Consider the following 20,069-nt stretch of genomic DNA (forward strand, 5'->3'; position numbering starts at 1 on the left):
ATCATTTGCATTTTTAAAGCTTTGATACATATGTAACATATATGCCAGATATTTCTGCATCCAGGTTAGGGAATTAATCTTACTATTTAAACTTAAAAATTTTTTTTAAACCAAGAAGAACCATGTTTCTTTTGCTTTGATAACTAGTGAATTTGAACACTTTTTAATGAGTTTTTTTTTGTTTGACTTATTTCTTTCACTAGTTTTTATAATCCTGTGTTCATCTTTTTCCTGGTGATTTATAGCAGTTCTTTTTATATCCTAGATATTAACACTTTAATACTTGCCCACCCATTTTTTCTTGTAATTTTATGATGTATTTAAGACATAAGCTTTTGATTTGTAGATCGTTTTTCTTGGGATTTGGTTTTCAAAATAAAAATCTCATTTTTCAAAGGAAATATTTTTCTTATGGATGAATGATCAGAACGTGATTTTGTTTAAAATTTTTTCAGATTTCAAATTTGCTTCTCTTTTAAAATATGCTTGGGTTAATCACCTGAATTAAAAAGTAAAATTTGAACTTTAGAAGTTGTCAACATCTTGGTCCCAATAAATGGGAACTTAAACTGTTATGGTCTGGAAGTTGGGTGCTCTTATTCTAAGCAGCCAGAATGGGAGACTGGGAGTCATTTATAAGCTTTTCCACCCAAGTTTTAAATTTGGGTACTTTTGGTGCTTAGTACTTGTCTTAGTGCATAGGCTTCCCTGGTGGCTCAGAGGTTAAAGCGTCTGCCTCCAATGCAGGAGACCTGGGTTCGATCCCTGGGTCAGGAAGATCTCCTGGAGAAGGAAATGGTAACCCACTCCAGTATTCTTGCCTGGAGAATCCCGTGGATGGAGAAGCCTGGTAGGCTACAGCCCACAGGGTCACAGAGTCGGACACGACTGAGTGACTTCACTTTCACTTTAGTGCATAGCACACATACGATGTCTCTTTTGGGTTGATGGCACTCTTGTGCCTTAATTCCTTACTTTTGCTCCAGTACTATTAAAAAGTAAAATCTGAGACTTTTGTGTCATATTTTGGTAATAGCCTTGCGTGCATGTGTTCTAAGTCACTTCAGTCGTCTCTGACTCTGCCACCGTATGGACGGTAGCCCTCCAGGCTCCTCTGTCCATGGGATTCTCCAGGCAACAATACTGGAGTGGATTGTCATGCCCTCATCCGGGGGATCTTCCCGACTCAGGGATTGAACCTGAGTCTTCCACATTACAGGCAGATTTTTTACTGTATGAGCCACCAGGGAAGCCCATATACTTTAGGCTACTGAAGCCTGCCTGCCCTAAGGATCCAGGGGCTGCAACTGCTGCTGCTGCTGCTAAGTCGCTTCAGTCAGGTCCAACTCTGTGCGACTCCATAGACAGCAGCCTACCAGGCCCCGCCGTCCCTGGGATTCTCCAGGCAAGAACACTGGAGTGGGTTGCCATTTCCTTCTCCAATGCATGAAAGTGAAAAGTGAAAGTGAAGTCGCTCAGTCGTGTCCGACTCTTAGCGACCCCATGGACTGCAGCCCACCAGGCTCCTCCAGCCATGGGATTTTCCAGGCAAGAGCACTGTAGTGGGGTGCCATTGCCTTCTCCAGGGGTGCAACTACTGAAGCCCAAATGCCCAGAGCCCATGCTCCGCCATAGGAGAAGCCATGCAGTGAGAAGCCTGCACACTGCAACTGGAGATGCCCGCGTACAGCAACGAAGATCCAGAGCAGCCAAAAATAAAATTAATTAATTTAAAAAATCTAGAAATTTATTTAAAAAAGAAAAAAGGCATTTACAATTCATAGGAGAACTATATACACATGGATCAAAGAAATCAAGATTAAAACCAGGTGTCATTTTTTGCATGTCAAATTTGCAAAAGTTAAAAAAATCTAGAAATGGCAAGTGAGGTTAACATACAGTTTTCTTCTGTTCTTTGTTTGTTAGCTTGTCAATTTTTCTAGAAGAAATTGGGAAGGTTACCAATTTCCCATTTCTTTCCAGAAAGTTTAGGAAGTAACTGGCCTGTGAATTTGTCTGAGGCTGACACTTTCTTGAGAATAATTCTTTTGCTTTTATATTTTTCTGTAGTTATTATTACTTATTCAGGATCTCAAAAAATAGTTTTACTAAAAATTTGCTCATTAATCTATATTTTCAGGTACATACAAGTGCTTTTGTAAATTCTTTAAAAAAATATAAATGTAAAAGCATGAAAAGTGTATTTTGTGTTTGCCCTTGTTTTCAGAAGATATTCTTTGTCATATTCAGCAAGTATCATTTTAATTTTAATTGAAGAGGTTTTGTTTTTGTTTTTTGAATCCAGAGTAGGTGGGACTTCTCTGGTGGTCCAGTGGTTAAGATACCACACTTACACTGCAGGGGGCATGGGTCTGGGACATTCTGCTTGCCGCATGGTGCGGCCAGTAATAATAATAAAAATCAGAATAGGTGTTTTGACAGCCTATTTGGCATCTACTGAATTGATGTAATAATTTTGCTTCTTAGAGTTTCTGGCCTGTGAATTATATTAGCTCTGGGGTTAGGTTTGTCCTGCTTTTGAAGTGTTAATGTTCCTTTTTAAGGAAATGGTGAATGCAAAAATGACAGTTCTGTATTATTCTCACTACATTTGAAAAATGTTTTTATTTAGTTGACTGCACCGGATCTTAGTTATGGCAAGCAGCATCTTCGGTCTCGCTTGTCCATGCAGGATCTTTTAGTTGTGATATACAAAGTCTTAGTTGCTGCTTGTGGGTTCTAGTTCCCTGCTCAGGGATTGAACCCAGGTCCCTTGAATTGGAAGTGTGGAGTCTTAGCCACTGGGCCACAAGGGATGTCCCTCCCATTTTTTTTTTTTTTTGATGATTTTTTTCTCTAGGAAATCACAGTTGGAAATCACTGCATGTAGTACTTGGGCCTAGGCTGTGACGTCAGCTGTGTAGCCTTGTGTGCAAAGGACAGGTTTTCAGAGTATGAAGGGAGAGGTGTTCCAGTGGCACTGTGGATGCTCATTTGATAACTCAGTCTTGTTTTTGTTGAGTGGCTTCTGCTTAATTTCTTTCTCCAGATTCTTTTCTTTAAAATGTTTGCATTTCCCCAATATTAGAACCTCTGACCCAATTCTGTTTTGGTTTCTGATAGTTGTTCAGTAGAGTAGAAAGTGAGTTCTTGTATTCAGCTTTACAAAATATTTTCCAAAGATAAGTATTCAGAGTCATAGTTCTTTCACTTTCAGAATTTTTCTATCATATGTCTAAATGATATTTTGTTAATTTGCAGCTTTGCTATCATGGAACCTTTTTTTTTAAAACAATTTTTTTTCTAACTTTCTAAAGGATTTATAAAAGAAGCATATGCATGTTGGAGAATAACCAATTCTGACTCTAATCAGAATTCTAACTAATTCTAAATAATCAGAATTGGATAACGTAAATTTTGAAAGTCATAGATTCTTATATATTTATAAAACAAGCATATGCATGTTGGAAAATAACTAATTCTAACTCTAAATAATGAGAATTCTAACTAATTCTAAATAGTCAGAATTGGATAAAGTAAAATTTGAAAGTTATATAGATTCTTACACCCCCTACACTCAAGGCAGTTTAATGTTTATCCTTTTCAGCTCATTCCTGTGTCCACAAATATGGTCTGTGTAATTATAATAAAAGTCAAATGACGCTATGCATATTGTACAGCTTGCATTTTTCAAAATACAAAATGTATAATTTATTTCACTAAAAATAAGATGTTCTTTTAAAGCTTTTCTTACTTTTTTTCCCATGTTCTTTCCAGTATTCCTCTTCTTGGCTAATCTTCATTGATTGTTACCTCCCTTTTGAGTCTAAGTTTTTAATAAACATAGATTAAAGTAGATTTATGTTTTTGAAGATTTAGTTTTGGAAAGTAAATTATGCTTTTTTTTTTTCCCCTTGTATGCAGAGTATGTTTTAGATGGAGAAAACCATAGTTTCTCTATTCATATTCTGTATCATTTAAAATGAGTAGTGTCTTTTGTTCCAAACAGCAAAAGACCATTGTTTAGTTTCTGAAGTTAAATATACAAGATCACTGGAGGCTTCTTGAAGGCGACTGGTACAGCTCTGTTGGCATTTATTTACTTATTTACCTAGAGTCATCTGTGAGTGGTAATGCTAAGTTGGCCTAGAATAATCAGTGATGTTGAAAGATTCACAGCCTAAATATTTCCCAGTGAAGAACTTGTTGGTATCTGGCTGAACTGTAGTCATCTCATGCATTTCTCGTTATAATGGAGAGCCAGGCTCCTAATTGCACTGGCCGTTCCAGAGATGCTGCCTAAGTCAGGCTCTGGGTTTTTATTGTGAAATTCATGCATACGTACAAGAGTGCATGAAATGGTTTCATTTAATAAACATTAAGATGTTTATTTAATAAACATTAAGAAAATGATTTTTGAGTAATTAAGTCTTCTATTTTCCTCTCAAAATATATTAGCCTCAGTTTATTCTAGGGGTGGCCTTGAAGGCAGTGTAGAGTCATAATGAAAGGTGAAGGTTCTGCTGTCTCAATCCTCTTGGGGCTCTGTTCTGTGTACTGTCACACCTCCAGGACCTTGACCAGGAGGCCTCACCCCTTCTGGGTTTTCTTATTCGTAAAGTGTGGGCCCAGTTATCAAGGGTTGTTTGAAGATGAAATGTTACACATACGATGTAGAGTACAGTGCCTGACACATAGTGAGAACTGAAATCTTTAAAAACTTTTTAAAAATAGAGGCGTTGTGTTAAGGCATGTGGAGTTATCAAAAAAGCCCATTGGGTACAAAATTGCTTTCTCCTGCCACTCTAAAATACTGTCTTCTAAAATATTTTGTGCAAACGGGGAGTTACTTTTTGAGGGACTGAAGGTTCAATTTGTAATCCTGCCCAGGGATGGTTTAGGGCCTTGGATATTTTCCTCTGGAGGAAAGAAGTAAGAGAGGGAGTTCTAGGATTGAGCATGGCCCAGTGAAAAGTAGACTGCATTCATGCCTAGTGCCTCCTGCCAGGTTTATTATTACTTTTTATTTTGATTTACCATTTGCTTTTCTCTAGCTAGGTTTTGACTTCATAACCGGGACTCCACATGCTCCTCTGAGCTTGGACTTTGGCAGCACAGGGAATTATAGCTTGGCCGCTGGTAATGGAAAGCGTATGGACATGTCTGCATTTAGGTGCATCCAAAACACAACCTTGCCTGTTGTGCGTTTTGTGACAGAGTTGTGCTGAGGGTCCCTTTGCGCTTGACTTTGCCCTTTGCACGGGTCAGCAAAGATCTAAATGCAATCCTGGGAATAATCATTAGGTTGGTGCTAATGATAAGGTAATGGACTTCTTTGAGGCCAAATTCCACATAAGTAGATTAAACTAGAAAACAAACAGGCACAGTCTTGCCACTTACACTAATTACAAGGTAGGAGGTAAATATTTTCATTTTCATTTACGTGGGCTTTTGACTTTTTTTTAATCCACAGACATTTAAACGTCTATTGCTGTTGGAGTTCTTGGTCAGGGTCACAGATGTGAAGCCTGGGGGGTAAAAAAATTGAAGACCTGTCGCCTTGCTTTAATTCAGGTACTCACCAACTTAAGTAGTGAGACTATGCACAAACACCTTACTAAGAAACGTTTCTTTTTTTTCCTCTTGTTTCCTCCTACCATTTCCCTCAACCCAAAGCTTGAGGGCCATTTTGGTCATTTAAAATTTTTTGCTGTTATAAATAACACTGAAGTGAAATTTCTTGTATGTACTTTGAAGAGACTTTTCTTGTATGTACTTTGAAGAGAAATTCTAGGAGTAAAATTGTTGGGCACAGTGATAAGATTTTCCAGTTAACTTTGATGGATTGGCAAACTGAGAATTGAGACACTGCAAGAATTTATAAGCAGAGACATTACTTTGTCAACAAAGGTCCGTCTAGTCAAGGCTATGGTTTTTCCAGTGGTCATGTATGGATGTGAGAGTTGGACTGTGAAGAAGGCTGAGCACTGAAGAATTGATGCTTTTGAACTGTGGTGTTGGAGAAGACTCTTGAGAGTCCCTTGGACTGCAAGGAGATCCAACCAGTCCATTCTGAAGGAGATCAGTCCTTGGATTTCTTTGGAGGGAATGATGCTGAAGCTGAAACTCCAGTACTTTGGCCACCTCATGCGAAGAGTTGACTCATTGGAAAAGACTCTGATGCTGGGAGGGATTGGGGGCAGGAGGAGAAGGGGATGACAGAGGATGAGATGGCTGGATGGCATCACTGACTCGATGCACATGAGTTTGACTGAACTCCAGGAGTTGGTGATGGACAGGGAGGCCTGGCGTGCTGCGATTCATGGGGTCGCAAAGAGTTGGACAGGACTGAGTGACTGAACTGAACTGAATGGAAGAATTTATGCTCTGCTTTGCCTTGTTACAGCTAAATTTATTCAGCATGGTGAATGTAAAATATTTTTTCAATGATAATTTTAATTTACATACAGTAAAATTAATTCGCTGAGTGAAAACTTACAAGAACTTTCAAAAATGCTCAGAGGGAGACTTCCCTGGTGGTCCTGTGATAAAGAATCCTCATGCCAGTGCACAGGACACAGGTTCAGTCCCTGGTCAGGGAGGATTCCACATGCTGTGGGACAGTTAAGCCCTAGCATCACAACTACTGAGCCTGCTCTGTAGTGCCTGTGAGCTGCAACTGCTGAGCCTGTGCACCACAAATACCGAAGTCTGTGCATCTTAGAACCTGTGCTCTGCAACGAGAGAAGCCACCACAATGAGAAGCCTGAGCCCTGCAACTAGAGAGTAGTCCTCACCTACCGCAACTACAGAAAGCCCGCTTGAAGCACCAAAAGACCCAGCACAGCCAAAAATAAATAAAATTTAAAAAATACTTAGAGGAGATCATTCCTTTTTAAAACATTTTTAATTTTCTAATGTTTTTGTTGTTCATTCGCCCAGCCGTGTCTGACTCCTTGCGACCCCGTGGACGGCAGCACGCCAGGCCTCCCTATCCCTCACCATCTCCCAGAGTTTGCCCAAGTTCACGTTCATCGCATCAGTGATGCTGTCCAGCCATCTCATCCTCTGACACCCTCAATCTTTCCCAGCATCAGGGACTTTTCCAATGAGTCATGTGTTCCCATCAGATGACCATAATACTGGCGCTTCAGCATCAGTCCTTCCAGTGAATATTCAGGGTTGATCTCCCTTAAGATTGACTGGTTTGATTTCCTTGCTGTCAAAGGAGCTTTCAGAAGTGTTCTCCAGCACCACCAGTTGGAAGGCATCAATTCTTTGGCGTTCTGCCTTCTTTACAATCCAGCTCTCACAGCCATATGTGACCACTGGGAAGACCATAGCCTTGACTATAGGGACGTTTGTCAGAGAGTAATATCTCTGCTTTTCAACACACTGTCTAGGTTTGTCATAGCTTTCTTGCCAAGAAGCAATTGTCTTCTGATTTCATGGCTGCAGTCACCGTCTGCAGTGATTTTGGAGCCCAAGGAGAGGGAATCGTCACTACTTCCACTGTTTCCCTTTCTATTTGCCATGCAGTATGGGGCCAGATGCCATGATCTAGTTTTTTTTATTATTTAGTCATAAGCTGGCTCTTTCACACCCCTCCCTCACCCTTCTCTAGAGGCTCTTTAGTTCCTGTTGGCTTTCTGCCATTAGAGTGGCATCATCCACATTAGAGGTTGTTGATGTTTCTTCCGCCTGTCTTGATTCCAGCTTGTAACTCAGCCCAGCAGTTCTCATGATGTACTTAGTGTACAGGTTAAACAAACAGGGTGACAGCAGACTGCCCTTTTGTGCTCCTTTCTCAATCTTGAACCACACAGTTGTTCTATACGGGGTTTTTACTGTTGCTTGACTCACAAGTTTCTCAGGAGACAAGTAAGGTGGTCTGGTTTTCCGTCTCTCTAAGAGCTTTCTATAGTTTGTCATGATCCATGCAGTCAAAAGCTTTAGCGTAGTCGATGAAACCGAGATAGATGTTTTTCTGAAATCCCCTAGCTTTCTCTATAATCCAGCAAATGTTGGCAATTTGATCTCTAGGTCCTCTTCCTTTTCTAAACCTAGTCTGGACATCTGGAAGTTCTTGGTTCGCCTAATGCTGAAGCCTGTCATGCAAGATTTTAAGCATGACCTTATTAGCATGGTAGATGAAAGCAGTTGTCCGATGGTTATCATATTCTTTAGTACTTCCCTTCTTGGGAATTGGGATGAGGATTGACCTTTTCCAGTCCTGTGGCCACTGCTGGGTCTTCCAGATTTGCTGACATAATGAATGCAAAACCTTATGGCATCATCCTTTAGGGATTTGAACATTTCTGCTGGAATTTCATCACATCCACTATCTTTATTGATAGCAGTGCTTCATAAGGCCCACTTGACTTTTCAGTCCAGAATATCTGGCTCTAGGTGACTAACCACCCAGTTTTCTAATAGAATTCTATTTAAAAATTAAATAAAATTTGGGAAATAACAAAAATTAGGAAGAAGAAAATATCCTTGATCCTGTTTTTAACAACAGCACTGTGAATATTTTTGTGTATTTATTTCATTCTTTTTGTTTTCTGTGTGTAGTTTTTTTCACATAAGACATCATTAAATTGTATGTTTTGCATTCTTAAAGTGACAGTTACTAATGAAAAGGGAGGTGAGGGGAAGGCAGTTCTGCCTGTGGATATCTGCAAAATAAATGGTCTCCTAGCTCCCAGAGTTTCAGTTACTATTTTCATATTTCAGTTGACAGATCTTTCTCTGCTATGTTCTTTCACAGAAGTGAAGTGAAGTGTTAGTTGCTTAGTCGTGCTGGACTCTGTGACCCCAAGGACTGCAGCCCACCAGGCTCCTCTGTCCAGGCGGTTTTCCAGGCAAGGATACTGGAGTGGATTGCCATTTCCTTCTCCAGGGGATCTTCCTGACCGAGGAATCAAACCCAGGTCTCCTGCACTGCAGGCAGATTCTTTACTGACTGATGAGGGAAGCCTTTCACAGAGCTTCTCTCAATTTCTGGTGGTCTTTGATGACCCCTTGTCAAATGTACATGCCACCACCAGCTCAAATTCACAACGTTCAAACTTCATTCACTACTCGCCATCAAATCTGTTCCTTACGTATTTGTGAGTAGAGACAGTCTTGTTTTCCCAGAGGTCATCTTTAACACTAAGTCTTAGTTATTTTTGGAACTGCTCCCTCTAGCCATCCCTTTTTATCCTTGTTGCTTCTGTCGTCCCACTTGCCAAGATCCATATACTTGGATTAACGTGGTGGCTGCTTTATCGGCTATCTTGGTTATCCAGCGGTGGGCTCTTTCTACTCTCCTCACACACCCAGAAGCTCATGTGTCATAAAGCTGTGTTGCAGTCACATGGACTTCAGAGACTCCAGTGACCATGTGAGGGGTCTTCTTCCTCCATCGCCCACTGTGTGCCCTCTTTAACCTGTTTTCATGCCTACCTCTGGACTCCATGATGACCTCCTGCTCAAGACTCTCCATCCTTCAAGGCTGGTGCCAAGTCCCACTTTCCAAAAGTCATTTCTAACAGTTTGAAGCCTTGTTGAGTTGCTACTTTTCTGAGCTCTCATGCACTGTTTGATAATTATGCTATGTTTTTTAAATTCAGTAGTTGTCCCAGTCTGTCCAGTTAGGTGGTATGTTGCTTCACGTGTACTCTTAATTTCCATCCCAGTGCTAAGATAGTTGTGGTTCAGGAAGCTAGCTGAACAGTTGGTTTATTCCATTTTTTTGAGATTATCAGTACAGATGATAAACTACTGAGCTCTTACTGAGCTAAGAAAAAGCAAAGGCTTAATAGTACTTTTCATTATTGTTATCAAGAGCACACAGGTGACAGTTCACTGCCTGGGTGTTCATGGCTGAGAACAACAGCTCTGCCCAGTCCCTGGAGCCTGCAGACTGGATGCTGACTCACGTGCATTTTAGGAGTTTATTTGACTACTACAGATCTGAAGGGTCTCGGATAAATATACTGAATGAAAAACTGAGCAGGGAAGGGAAATTTCTGTTTTATTGGAGGCTGATTTCTTTTCTTTTTTTTTTTTTTTGGAGGCTGATTCTGAGAGACCTCACTGTGTCCGGTAATTCTGGTGTTTTTGGTTTATAAACTCTTCGTGCTGTTGACATCAGAGTCCTATTTTCTCATGACTAAAAACGTCATATAGAAATGCTGTGTTGTTTACATTAATAGTTCAATCAGTGGCAACAAGGGAATTAAATATTTATGAGAGAAATTGCGTAGTTTCAAAAAACTGTATAAACACTAATGATTACAGAGCTTGCATAAGAAAGAGGAAGATGGAAGAGTTATGTAATGGTTATACGAAAGAGATTCCAAGCATATTAGAACAGCTGTGGTCTCTTCAGTTGGATATATTTTAAAATCAACATGTTAGTGTTGAATTAAGACATATAAATTGCTTAATTTGTTTGGTATAGACAGTAAATGTCCCATTCCCTCTGATGGGACAAGTTCCCATCAGATTCCCTTTTAAATACAAGTATTTTGTTTTAGGTTAGCCATGTAAAACCTGAACTTACAATTCAGTAATTATAAAGCCCCTTTGGGGTCTCCTTGGTGGCTCAGTGATAAAAAAAATCTGCCTGCCTGTGCCAGAGACACGGGTTCGATCCCAGATCCCACAAGCCAAGGAACAGCTCAGCCCCTGCACCACAACTATTGAGCCTATGCTCTAGAGCCTGAGAACAACAAGTGCTGAGCCCATGCGCCACAACTACTAAAGCCTGTGCATCCTGGAGCCCCTTCTCTGCAACAGGAGAAGCCACCACAATGAGAAACTCGAGCACTGCAACCAGAGAGTAGCCCCTGCTCACCACCACTAGAGAAAAGCCCAGCTCAAGCAGGGAAGACCCAGCATAGCTCCTGCAAAAAAAAAACACCCCTTTAGGTTTGTAGTAGAGTTTACCCTTGGATGGGCCCTGTGTTTTTATTTAGATTTATTCTGGTTCTGAGCTTCTTAAGAAGAGCTCCTGACTCCTCTTTTGGCCTTTCAGCTTGTGCTTGTTACCACATGGATTTCAGCTTTGACCTTTTCCCTTCCTCCTCTCGGTGCTATGAGTGAGAAATTAGGTGAAGGCACGTGTTCCCATCTATCACAGAGCCGGCTGCAAAGTTGATTATGTAGGACATGATATAGGATTCGCTTTGATATTTGGACTAAGATGCCCGTGTTGTGTACATGTGTATTTATAGAAAGGTGTCAGAATACGCTCTTTGAATGAGTCTGATTACGTACTGGTTATGTACTATGAAATAGCATTTACTTTTTTCCCTGATACCTACTTTTTTTAACCTTGGTCATATTTTATTGCTAGTAATACCCACTTTCTTAGACTGGGCTGTCTGATACAATTACAATGGAAGTCACATACATAATTTTCTGGTAGCTATGGTGAATAAAGTTAAAAACAGGTAAAATTTATTTTAGTAACATATTTTATAAAATGTTATAAAATTGATTATTATTAGTAATTATTATTATCGCTTCATTATTATTCTCAATTGGGCTGACCAGATCTCAGGTCTCAGTAGTTACACAGGGCTGGTGGCATTGGGTGGCACAGCTCAAGACCACATTACTTTATCTACTACTGAGTTGTCAAGTTCTAAGCTTCTGGATGTTTGAATATTTAATAATGGAGGCCACTTCCATTGAAGGACTGGGTAATAAAATGTACTCATAGTTTAGGATGTTTCTATCAGCTTCCCCTTTCTCATTTTTTTCCTGTCAAATATAGAGGTTTCCCATTGTCCAAAAAATGTTACTGAACCACCAAAATTAGATCAGTTGATAGGCAGTATTTCTAGATGTTAATCCATTTATTCCATAGCCTGAGAAGTAGAAAAAAATTTTTTTTGTAAATATTTTTTTATTTCACTATTTGTTGCTACATGTGGGGTTTCTCTAGTTGTGGCAAGCATGCAACTAAGACCCAGTGCAGCCAAATAAATTAATAAGTATTTTAAAAAAGAAATAAATTATTTAGTAGTTATATGGTTTGTTGAGTAAATTTTATTTATGCACTTTTGGGTTTCTTATATTATCATAAGAAAAATTACACATAATTATATTCCCATCAGCAGTATAGTGAGAATCACATTAAAATAAAAAAGGAATCTTAATATGTTAGAAATTCTTGCCAAGTAAACTACTTTTGAGTGTGTATGGCTAAGGTGTCCTTAGCCATAACAAAACTAGTTTGTTAGAGAACCTGCCTTCCTGACCTGGCAGCTCTGGATAGATTCTTGGGTATACCCTTCCCTTTCTGAAATCCTATTTTGCTAGTCCAAACTTAGGAACCAGATAGATTAAGGAAAATGTGGATTCCTTGCTGTATGAACTCAGGAAGAACATCAATTTGTGTAAAGAATTGGTATGAGTTGTGTCATTGCTTTGAAAGGAACAGTGAAGGGAGATGAGCAGTTTAATTTGGCTTTTGAGGCTACTGCTAAGGAATTGCTGAGCAATTGATCATTTAAACAGAGGTCTGAAGTATGAGTAGGAATTCTCTAGATGTAGCGTTCCAGGTAGTGAGAATAGCTGGCTGTATTCTCTAGCCATAATCCCTGTCTGTTTGAAGTTCATACCAATTTTTGATAGCATTCTCCCTTTACTTTTTTGCCATCATCTATAAACTTGGCCATTATGTGGCCTTGGATGTTGGCTCCTGCCTTGCTCTGTTTCTTTGCACTGTGTCTTCTAACATCATCTCTAAGTTGTTGGCTCATCCAGTCTTCCAACCTTGTGTTCCTTCACATTATCTTTTCCAGGGAGTTTTACATCCAGTTCACTTAAGCTTTCTTGGGCCTTGTTATCTCCCAGATGATACTTTCGAACCTTGAGCTTGGAGAATCTCCCATCTACAAACATCCTGTCCTTCATACTCTCATTTGTTCTCCTCCAGTGGTCCTTGATCTTTGGGTACTTGGGTGTTCTCTGGCTTCCTCTAGGCTTCCCAATCTGTCTTACCTGCTGTGGACTCCAGGGAGTCATGTGACTCTCATCTCACCAACAGCTTGGTTTTCTCATTCTCTGAACTGGCTGCATAACTTGCCAGCTTTTGTCCGTGGTGCAGTCCTACTTATGTAACTTTTCTGTCTTTTTGTTGTTGTTAGTTGCGCTCTGCTGGAGAGAAATCGGCTAGCATGATGACTTTCTTTACATATTTCTAAGTTTGGACTCCGTTAGATCCTTGACTTTTTTTTTCCCTTTGTCAGTCATTTTACTCATCCCTTTCCCAGATTTCATCCTTGGCCTCCTTACTTTTCACCGTGACCTCCACTTTTTAGATCAGTAAGAAAATAAGTCATCAGATAAGTGCTCCCTCAACTTCCTGCCTCATTGAGTGTTGAGTAACAGTGAATATCTGTGTACATCTCTACCCACGTTTTTCCACAGAGGACATGAGGCAATCACTGCAGATGGTCTATGTAGACCTGTTATAACAGATTCTAAAAGTTTTCCACCCAGGGTTACAGGAAAACTGCTTATTGTTCCTTGCTGGTGTACTTAGAACTTCTAATCTCTCATTTATGGAGAGATGTTTGTGTTTTCACAGAAGGTAGGATTTTAGAAGTGGCACAACACTTGGAGAAGGGTGGATTAAATCGCCTCCCAAGATGACAGAGCTCATTCATGGCAAGTCTGGGCTGGAATCTCCATTCGTGGCATTTCTTTATCCAAAATAAAAAATACTTTAGTTTTCTTTTTCCCCCTTGGAGGTGAAGAGTATGTCAAATTTATTTGTAATTAAAAAAAAATAGTAGATATACATGGAACAAAATTCAGAAAGTACATGAAGACAGACAGGGAAAGTAAGTCTCCCTCCTGTCTGATCCCAGCTTACCTCTCTGGAGGCAACTGCTTTTACCAGTTTTTGTCTGTGTTTTGTGTATACTTCTAGAGATTCTTTGTTAAAAATTTGTTTTTAATTGGGACATTTCAAATAGAAAGAAATTGAAAGAATGAACCCTCATATGTCAGATACCTCAGTCTAATAAATAAATATGTTATCTTTGCTTTAGGGTTTTTTTTTTTTTTAATAAGAAAATGAAACATTTTAAATACCCTTTTTATATCCTAATCTTTCTCCCTCTTTCTCTCCTATAGGTAACTTTGCAATCCACATTTTTACTTTTGTATCACATGTTTCTATATCCATAAGCCCACATATAATATTGACTGATTTAAAACCTATAATCATAATAAAAGATTTCATGTGATATGTTTTCTGCAGCCTACTTGCTCATTCAAGTATGTTTTCAAGCCATGTTGATCCAAGTAGCTAGAGTTCACTTGTTTTAACTGCTCTGTTTTATTCTGCTGTTTAAACATACCAGGACTTATTTTTATATTGTCCTATTGATGTGTTGGTTGCATACTGGTAAATTAGGGGAGAAGTGTCATTGCTGGATCATAGGGCACACACATCTTCAACCTGCTGCTGTTGCTAAATCGCTTCAGTCGTGTCCGACTGTGTGTGACCCCATTGATGGCAGCCCACCAGGCTCCTCCGTCCATGGGATTTTCCAGGCAAGAGTACTGGAGTGGGGTGCCATTGCCTTCTCCATTCAACCTGCTAGATGTTACCAAATTATTCTCCCAAGTATTTCAACTAATTTACACTTCTGGCAATGGTGGGAAAATTCCTGTTTATCAGCAGCCTCACTAACACTTGGTATTATTAAACTCTTTTATTCCTGCATTATCTGATAGGTGTGAAATGATATCACATTTTAATTGGCATGTGCCATGGTTTGTTTATTCATTCACTAGTCAAAGGTGAATGTTGTTTCCAGATTTGGGCTATTATAAACCACTATAAACATTTATGTTACAGACTTTGTTTGAGCATAAGTTGTCATTTCTCTGGAGTGTATTGCTAATAAGATACCCAGGAGTATATTGCTGGGTTTTAGTGATTGTGCCATTTTAACAAACCCATCAGAAGTGTATGAGAGTTCCAGTTACTTTGTGTCCTTATTAGCATTTGGTGTTAGCAGTTTCTTTTTGTTTTAGCCATTCTAATAGGAATGTCATATTTTTTTAACTCAAAGAATTAAATTTAAAAATGGATTATATTTTTAGATTAATTAAAGTAGTTGATATTTTTGCCTTCTTTGGTCTTGCATATTCTCCCCATTGCCTCCCCCCCCCCCATTTTTTAAAATAAATTTTTTAAATGGTTCTTTGTTCTACTTATTTATTTATTTGCCCGTACTAACAGGCATGTGGGATCTCAGTTCCCTGACCAGGGATTGAACCCATGCCTCCACATTGGAAGGCAGAGTGTTAATCACTGTACCGCCGAGGAAGTCCCCCTTTAATTCAAAATCAACATTGTGTTATCAGATCAGATCAGATCAGATCAGTCGCTCAGTCGTGTCTGACTCTTTTCGACCCTGTGAATCACAGCACGCCAGGCCTCCCTGTCCATCACCAACTCCTGGAGTTCACTGAGACTCACGTCCATCGAGTCAGTGATGCCATCCAGCCATCTCATCCTCTGTCGTCCCCTTCTCCTCCTGCCCCCAATCCCTCCCAGCATCAGAGTCTTTTCCAATGAGTCAACTCTTCGCATGAGGTGGCCAAAGTACTGGAGTTCCAGCTTTGGCATCATTCCTTCCAAAGAAATCCCAGGGCTGATCTCCTTCAGAATGGACTGGTTGGATCTCCTTGCAGTCCAAGGGACTCTCAAGAGTCTTCTCCAACACCACAGTTCAACAGCATCAATTCTTCGGCGCTCAGCCTTCTTCACAGTCCAACTCTCACATCCATACGTGACCACAGGAAAAACCATAGCCTTGACTAGATGGACCTGTGTTGGCAAAGTAATGTCTCTGCTTTTGAATATGCTATCTGGGTTGGTCATAACTTTCCTTCCAAGGAGTAAGCGTCTTTTAATTTCATGGCTGCAGTCACCATCTGTAGTGATTTTGGAGCCCAGAAAAATAAAGTCTGACACTGTTTCCACTGTTTCCCCAACATTGTGTTAAGGTAACTAAATAATGATGGTGTAGTGCAGCATAACATTTGCATGCCGCCGCTGCTAGAAAGCTTGTAAATGTACTTTTCTTGCTGCTCTCAGCAAAGTTCGTATGGTTATGGAATCTTTGATATACTGGTGGACATTTTTTTTTTGGTATTCTGGAAAGTGTGTATTAAAACTTTACAGTAAAGAGTATCAAGTCCTCATTTTAATAACATCATCTACCTACTTATGTAAACCACTCCCCCTCCTAGCTTTGAATTTGAGGATGCTTATTTCATTACTAACAGCAAAAGTGCAGAAACCATAGATTTAGACCAACGTCCTTATTTTACAGAGGAAGACATCTGAGGCCCACTGGATAATGGTTTTCCTGCACTTACACCATCATTCATGGTCTGCACAATTGTGCATGGTCTATAGCATGGGCTTCTGGATGCTCAGTGAGTTCTGTTTTCCCACCCCTTGTATTCTACGCCAAGGTTCTGTTGACAGCACACCATAATGTGAATCTTCAGTTTGAAGGATGCGGTCTTCGCTATGGATTTACTTTCAGAGTGGAAAAAGTTTACTTTTATTGCTGAATTCTTCCGAGTTGTGCTCTGAGATTATGTATGAAAGGCCAGTGTTTAAGTGTTTGCCAGTGAAGCCTTTGGTAGTCAAGGGAAACAGTGAATTTATTCACCTCATGCAAATGTGTATTCTTTATTGTGATCCATCTCTGGAGAGTAGCATTCAGTCAGGTTTGAAATATGTACTGGTTTATTTCCTATTGAAAATTTAGTAGCTGGGTTTATTCTAAATATGTTGTCTTATCAGATTTTCTTTTACGTGTGTTTTGTTATTTTTTGGAGATGGGGTATAGTTTTGTTTCAATATACACAAATATGAAATAGCTTTTCACATAATCTGGCTCCTTTTTTTCTTATAGTTTCACCATTTCTAGAGTATTTATTCATTCACATGGCTCAGGATGTTTGCTTCAGTCAGTGGGAAAAGGGAAAGGAGCACATGTTTATTTCAACTTCCATCCCATTGGCCAAACATAATCACATGGCCACCTCTGGCTGCAAGGGAGGCTGGGAAGTGTTGCCTGAATTTAGTTGGTTGTGTGTTCAACTTAAAATCAAGGCTTTTTATTAGTTTAATTATTAATTGAATGGCAGCAGATTCACAAACACCTGGTAGTCTCTTGACACTTCTAATGAAGTAGAGAAGTTGCCATGTGAATCAAAACAATATATAGTCAGAAATAAATTGGATATGAAGTTAAAATGTAGTTTTGTCTACTTTTTGTGTGAAATTTTCCAAAATATTAATAAAATAATTTTCATATATTTTAGTTTGTCTTATAACACTAGAAAATGAAGTCGCTTAGTCATGTCCGACTCTTTACAACCCCATAGATTGTAGCCTGCCAGGCTCCTCTGTCCATGGGTTTCTCCAGGCAAGAACACTGGAGTGGATAGCCATTTCCTTCTCCAGGGGATCTTCTGACCCAGGGATCAAACCCCCGTCTCCTGCACTGCAGGCAGACTTTTTACCATCTGAGCCACCAGGGAAGCCCTTGTAACACTAGAGGGTCCTGTTAATATGTTTCCTTTTAGTGTTTACGGAATTCGCTCCCCGCTCCCCTGATGGCTTAGGATATAGAATCTGCCTGCAGTGCGGGAGTTGCAGGAGACACAGGTTCAATCCCTGGATTAGGAAGATGCCCTGGAGAATTCTCGGAAATGGCAGCCTACTTCAGTATCCTTGCCTGAAAAATCTTATGGACAGAGGAGCCTGGCGGGCTGCAGTCCAAAGGGTTGCAGAGTCTGAACACGACTGAGCACAAACACTTACCTACCTACTGCCCCCTCTGCCTCAGTTAATCTTATTACCAGGATCAGAGTAGTTTTGTCCAGTTGATAATTGTAAACCTTCTTTATTGTTTTACTCAGTTTTACAAAAACAGGGATGCTCAAATGTCAATATGTAACATTTATCTGGAAAGGCAGAAATAGATAATTACCAAATGTGTAAGGTTTAAAAAAAGAGTTTATATTTGTCCTTAAAGGAAAAAATATAAATCAGCGATTACATTAATCAAATTAGATATTTTCAAATACATAATTATTTCTGAAGAATTAAACTTTTTTTTTCTTTCAGTATTTGGCCATGTTTAAAGCCTTTTGGTTGTTTTGCCTAATTTTTGGTTCTAGATTTACTAACCATATATAGGTGCTAAGTATTGAGCTACTACTAATTTTGCCTTCTAATACATTGGGAGGGACAAAACTAAAGCTTAAATTAAAACTTTTCTACAAAGTAAAAACAATTATAATCACACTTTGCAGAGATAACCACTGTAGCCTGCTTGCATGTATATCTATGCAGTACTTTAAGAGAGGGTTATCCTTTGAGGTAATGCCAGTCCATGGGGTGGGGTTTCCCTTTGTTTGTAAATGGCTGCTCTTTTGAAGCATCAGGTTCCAGTGCTCCCCCTCACCCCTATAACTCATTTTCTCTGTAGACAGATCTGTGAATAATTCTTTTGTCTTCCTTTTTTTATTTTTATTTTTTTGACATGGACCATTTTAAAAATCTCTGTTGAATTTGTTGCAACATTGCTTCTGTTTTGTGTTTTGGTTTTTTTTTTTTATTTCCCTTGGCAGTGAGGCATGTGGAATTTGGGTTAGCTCCCCAACCACAGACTGAACCAGCACCCCCTGCATTGGCAGGTGAAGTCTTAACTAGTGGACTTAACATGGAAGTCCCCTTCCTTTTCTGCTGTTTGAACTTTAAAATCCTTTTCGTACTGAATTAGAACTTCCAGAACAGTCTTTTCTAATGGAGACATCACACTCCCTTCTGTTTTTGGCTTTAATATGACCTTGCTGGATTTTTCAGAGAAAGTATCTCGTTGGTTTTTGGCATGAGATAGGGATTCTTTTGGGGGACATTTTTCTTCTATATTGGAATGCATGACAGATTTCATTTGAAAATTGATTTTGAGCTTTATTAAATCCCTTTTTGGTTTCTGATTTTCTTTTTGGCTCTTAATGGTTTTCTCCCTTCTGCCTGTAGATATGAAATGTAATACTAGCTTTTTCCCTTCTCTTGTGCTTTGTTAAATGTGGAGTCAGGGTTATGCTTAGATTCTAAAATGATTGACAAGCTTGTCATCCTTTACCAGTGCTTTGGCACTGAGTAGCATAGGAAGAAACTTCCTTATACTGGGAGGCATTTGCCTGGGAAATGCCTTGGGTTTCCAAGTTGTAGAGGGATGATGCACCAGGACTGGGGTCTCTGTAGCATATGCATCTGAGCCCAGTGTGTTTTTGAATGGAAGGTCTCTATCTGCTTTGGCCTTGTGCGTGCATGCTCAGCCACGTCCAACTCTTTGCAATCCCATGGGCTGAGCCCACCAGGCCTCTCTTTCCATGGAGTTTTCCAGGCAAGAATATTGGAGTGGGTTGCCATTTCTTACCCCAGGGGATCGTCCAGATTCAGGGATCAAACTTGTGTCTCTTGCGTCTCCTGCATTGGCAGGCAGATCCTTTATCGCTATCGCTGTGCCATCTGGGAAGTGCCAAAAGGCTTGTTTAAGAGCTTTCTTGGATGTATTTATCAAATTTATCAACTCTGCTGCTTATTTCTTAGCTATTTTCTCTTCCTTTATTTTTAACTTTTTTTTTTATTATTATATAAAATTTTTAGAAAAGTCATAGCCTTTATCACAACTAAAATATGTGCACTTAAATGTAACAAAAAGGGTAAAATGACCAATTCAGAATTTTACCCCATATTTAGACCCATCCATGTAGAAATCCTGTCAGAACAGAGCAAACTAAGTATACAAGAGTAACTATTGAATTAAGGGACAGTTACATGCAACCATCTATTCAAGTATTAAAAGGCCTCTTACTTATGAAGCATAGTATTCCCTTCCAGTCAGAAATTGCCTCCTCTAGGGCGCATTTTCCTCTAGAAAAAATAGTTCCTCTAGTATGTTGGAAAAGCTGAAAATACTGCTCAAAATCCAGGTAAGTGACATCTACTGTGG

The 20,069-nt window shown here is 39.5% G+C and overlaps 1 protein-coding gene across 6 annotated transcripts in view; it reads left to right on the plus strand.

Annotated features, from left to right (window-relative positions):
* Nucleotides 1-20,069, plus strand: part of SLC23A2 (solute carrier family 23 member 2) — a 142,856-nt gene that overhangs the window by 12,823 nt on the left and 109,964 nt on the right. Inside the window, exon 1 of one of the 6 annotated variants that reach the window (XM_086333496.1) lies at nucleotides 5,474-5,574. The exons of the other annotated variants lie outside the window; for them this stretch is intronic. The gene's annotated coding sequence lies outside the window, so the exon portion shown is untranslated. Of the gene's footprint in view, nucleotides 1-5,473; nucleotides 5,575-20,069 lie in introns of those variants that run through there. 6 annotated transcript variants of the gene reach the window in all.

The sequence above is a fragment of the Bos grunniens genome, chromosome 13 (assembly GCF_055505025.1).
Source record: "Bos grunniens cultivar Pamir isolate PY7600 chromosome 13, Bosgru_T2T1.0, whole genome shotgun sequence".
Taxonomy (NCBI): domain Eukaryota; kingdom Metazoa; phylum Chordata; class Mammalia; order Artiodactyla; family Bovidae; genus Bos; species Bos grunniens.